The following is a 4,864-nucleotide window of genomic DNA, read 5'->3' as shown; positions in this document are numbered from 1 at the left end:
CCCCAAATATAATCCACCCTGCAACCTTCATTGCGTACTCCTATTTTTTAAGGAACCATTTTGTATTTATTTGGGTGAAAGTTTAAAAATGTTTAAAAAAAGTTAAAAAGTGTTCTTCGTTTGACAATACACACTTTATGTCATGACACTGACTGCAGTTCCCATAATGCAACAGCACTCATCCCGTTTGCCCCTGGTTCTTACCATTTCCATGCATCACTCTCTGCGCTCTTCCTGCCTCTGAGTTTTGTTCTTAGGAAAGCGCTGTCATTCTGATCTCCTAAGGTTGACTCTTCTAAGTAGTGTGCACCTCTCTAGTGTTATTGTTCACCTTATAAGTCTGTTTATAATTTGACTGAAAATTGAGCCATAGAGTGCTTTTGTTAATAGGTTTCAAGGGTGACATAAAGTCTCGGGAGTTCCACCAGTCTACATGGGACCAATAGCCTGGTTTTAGTTTTGAAGTGTTTATTTGATTATGAGTTTTGGTTCCTATCTTTTCTCCCACTCTATTCACTGTCAGTCTCCGTAGTTGGGCAGCATCCAGTTCTTCTGGTCCCAGGGTCATAGAGAGCAAGGTTAACATGGACTAATTATCTTTGACTTTCTCCACTCTTCTTTGATCCAGGTCTATCCTTGTACCTTAGATAGACTCTCAAGTATATAAAGTTCTAGTCTAGTCTCAGCTCGGGTGACCTTATGGATAGTGAATGAATACAAAGGCTTGTTGACTCCATCAGCTGATCTACAGGAGGAAAATGGACAATCTCCTCCCATGAAATTTACAGCCTCTCAAAACCCGCTGGAGGGTCAGCTATGAGCCAGTTCCAATTTGAGAGAAATGAGTGAGGGCGTTCCTGTTAAGGGAGCTCTGGTGGCATAGATGGCAGTGAGTTGCTTTTGCATCATTAATTCAAAGGTCACACTCTTCTGGTGGTTCGAATCCATGAGTTGCTCAGAGGGAGAGAGATGGGCAATCTCCTCTTGTAACAATTTAAAGCCTCAGAAGCCCGATGTTGAGTCCCTGTGAGTTGGAACCAATTCAACAGCGGTGAGTTTAAGTTTGAAATCACCAAAGCAGGGTGTTGTTGTCGGGTGTAGAACATAATTTTTGTGGCCTGTGCTATGTCAATTGATCTTGACTGTTACTGGGACCATTGTCTTAAGGCCCCAGGTCTAGTGACTCATGTCCTCAAAGTGTTTGGCTATGGCTAAGAAGTTTTCACAACCATTCCTGTATAATATACCACATTCAAGGATATAACAGATTAAATAACCTTTTCCTTTGCTTTTTGAACCAAAGGCCAACATTTTTATTTTACTATATAAATTCTACCAAGTTCCACAAATTATGGTAAGTTATGTGTATGTATGTGTATATAAACTTTGACAAAAATCATATGCTAGTAAATTGACAAAGAAAATTGGAAATTGTTCATTTCTGGATGAAACTTTCTGTGGTCTCCAGAAACAAAGCAAATGAGCACCTGTGAAGGCCAGGCCCAAGGGAAGTCACATAGGGAACTGAAGACTGGAACGCTCTTTGTCATTTTTCCAGGGGGCAGAGCGTGGAAACGGGGAGCCAGCCAGCTCATCTCACTCTGACAAAAACCAATCTCAGCTGATGAGTGGGGATGTTTCTTTCACACCACAGGTATATTATTAGTCACAGAACAGTGCATATTCTCTGACCACAGTCTTCATCCTGTGCATGGTCAATAAGAGAATCACCGTCTTTGTCTCTGTGGAGTTTACAGACTAGTGTCATGGAGTGTTACATATAAGAAAGATAGTAAAGTAAAACAAAACAAAAAAACAAAACCAAACCCCACAAACCCCAACCAATAATACAATGACACTTCAGAGCACCACAGAGTTGCCCATTCATACAACTTTTTTATTGCATGTGCTGGTATATCCACGTCAAACACACTGCATAACCAGTGGTCCTTGAATTGAATATAAAAATAAACAAATCTGAAGTTTCAGATGAGGATGTTAATATATGCATTCAATGTATATTAATTCTACAATCTAGTGAGCTCTGCTGGCTTCTTCTTGTGTATTGTAGAGTCAGAACTGACCCATAGCCGACCCTCTGGTGGGTTTTCAGAGGCAGTTAATCGCACAGGAGGAGATTGCCTATCCTTCTCCCACGGAACAGCTGGTGGCCCTCAAACCACATGCCTTTGGAATTTCAGAGCAGCTTCTTGCCACTAGGCCACCATAGCTCCCGTTTCATGCATTATGTTTTATAAAATTAACCACGATTAGACCTTGCCCATCATTACCCTGTTTTTTTGCCTGGATCCTTTACATTGACCCCCATCACTTGAACCAAATTTGGGCCAAAAGACAGCTCAAGGATAAGTCCCTGTGTCCAAATAAGGCAACAATACTTAATCATTTGTAGCTTTTTCTTTTCCTTCCTCTGTATATTTTTCTTCCCAGTGCTCTTTGGAGGCAAGAATAATGAAGCTTTGTCTCATATACTTCGGACATGTTGCCAGGAAAGGCCATTACTTGGAGAAAGACATGATACTGGTAAGGGTGGAGGGTTGGTGAAGGAGAGGAAGACCCTTAAGCAGGTGGATTGACCTGGCGACTACCACAAGGAGCTCCTGGGTCAGGAAGTGTGAGGATGGCACAGGACAGAATAAAGTTCAGATCTGCTGTTCATAGGGTCATACCCAACTCGCCGGCATCTGCCATTCTGGCAGCTTGATAGTAGGAAATTGTACTGCCAACACAGAGATGTTGTTGTTGTTATGTGCCATTGAGTCACCTTCGACTCACAGTGACAGTACAAGAACTCTGAATCCTGTCCTATCCTGAGCCAGTCTCTTCAACTCTGACACACCTACCCTCATTACTCCAGTCACTGTGTGAATCCATCTCCTCCGGGGTCTTCCTCTCCTGCACTATCCTTTCACCTTCCAAGCATGATATTCTTCTCCAAGGACTGGTCCCTCCTGACCACATGCCTAAAGTATGTGAGACAGAGCTTTAAGATCATTGCCTCCGAGGAGAAACTCGGTTTCACCCTCTCCAAGACAGACTTATTTGTTCTCTTGGTAATCCATAGTATATTCAATACTCTTCTTCAGCACCACAGCTCCAAGGCTTTGATTCTTCTATCATCCTTAGTGATTGTCCAGCTCTCTGATGCATAGCAAGTAATTGAGAAGACCGTAGCCTGGATCAGGTGCACCTTGAATCTACCAGTGTCTCTCTGAGACACGGATGGGCAGTTTCCTCCTGTGCAATTTACTGTCTCTGCAAATCCACTGGTGGCTCAGCTATGGCATGGTTCTGACCCCTTGGTAAACAATAGCAACAACTCAGATGAAAGAATTTCTTGAAAACAAATACCAAACTCACACAAGATATTGATGTCTGAATAGTGTTATGACTGGTAAAGGAACGGAATCCTTGGTTAAAAATCTTCCTTAAAATCCAATCACAGAGGGTTTCACTGGCATATCTTACTAAATCTTTAAGAGGGATATGACAGTAATTTTACACATTTTTCTTCAGGAAATTAAGTAGTCCACATCTTACTTCATGAGGTCAGTCTTGCCTACGTGGTTTGAATCCATCAGCTGCTGGGCAGGAAAATGATGGGCAGTCTTCTCCCATGCAATTTACTGCCTCTGAAAAACGACTGGCGGATCAGCTATGAGTCAGTTCTGACTTGACGACACACAACCTTACACAAAAGGAGAACTGTAGACTTTGCCAGAAATGTAGATATTGCCATCATCATTCAACAACAAACAAAACACGGGAGGTCTGGTGGTCTAGAAGGAAATTGTGCTGTAAATCTACAGAGAGATGGTTTGAATATACCAGTTGCTCCGTGAGGAAAAGAGGGATAGATCATCTCCTCTCTTGTGATTTTAGTCTCTGAAAACCTGCTATGAGTCAACTATGAGTTGCTTCCTACCTGATGACCAGTATTCCCTGATATAAAAACCAAAGACATTACATGAAATCAATATGAGAGATCTGTAGTCCTCCCTCACAACACAGATATAATCTAATGAAAACAAGAAATATAACCCATGGACTGTGACTTCAGCTTATGTCTGTGAATTCCAGCCTGACCTTCTTGTTTGCCTTGCCTTGCCTTGCCTTGCCTTACCTTACCTTACCTTACCTTACCTTACCTTACCTTACCTTACCTTACCTTGCCTGTCCAAGCCTTCGCAATTTGTAAATCAAGCCCTTGAAGGTCTCTGAGTCAGAACTGACTCCACAAGTACTAGAAAACAAAAACAAGGTCCGTGTTAGCCATTGGAATACAAATCCAGCATGACACAACTTTCTTGAGGAGCTTGGAGCCAAAGTTGCTCATGACAACCGAAGAAATGAATGACGATTATCCAGTAGAAATTCAAGAGTATTTAATCAGCGTTTGAGAATTCTGTTAGTGCTGTGGATGAAATGTTGAGGACCATGATGTCTGTTCCTAGAAATGTGTTGTTGCAGAAGCTGGACTTGCTTGAACAAGTGAAAGTGGATTTAGTTTCTGCATACACATTAAATTCAGTGTTTTCAGTTTATTTGGCGGCACAGGAAGTTAATCCTAAGGAATACCAGGAAAAGCAGGAACTGGAAAGAATCAAAGTCAAAGAAATAACAGACAAGAAAAAGCCTTCAAGCTGGACAGAGGTGCAGCCTCAAGATTTGCAAAAAACGCCCTTTGGAAACCCAAAAAGAAAAATGCATCATATGTTACCAGTAAGGGAGCTCTGGTTGCTTTGTGGCAAGAAGCTGCACTGTAATCCCGAAGGCATGTGGTTCGAATCCACCAGATGCTCTTTTGGAGAAGGATGGGCAGTCTCCTCCTGTGCCAGTCAGA

General features: G+C 42.1%; 1 pseudogene; it reads left to right on the top strand.

Moving 5' to 3' along the window:
- Positions 1-4,355: 4,355 nt before the first annotated feature.
- Positions 4,356-4,864, top strand: part of LOC102873280 — a 15,361-nt pseudogene continuing 14,852 nt past the window's right edge.

Source organism: Elephantulus edwardii, unplaced genomic scaffold (assembly GCF_000299155.1).
Source record: "Elephantulus edwardii isolate Elephantulus edwardi_28Jun2011 unplaced genomic scaffold, EleEdw1.0 scaffold00150, whole genome shotgun sequence".
In the NCBI taxonomy this organism is placed as follows: domain Eukaryota; kingdom Metazoa; phylum Chordata; class Mammalia; order Macroscelidea; family Macroscelididae; genus Elephantulus; species Elephantulus edwardii.
The sequence above is the reverse complement of the archived record's forward strand: the minus strand, read 5'-3'. Positions and strand labels throughout refer to the sequence as shown.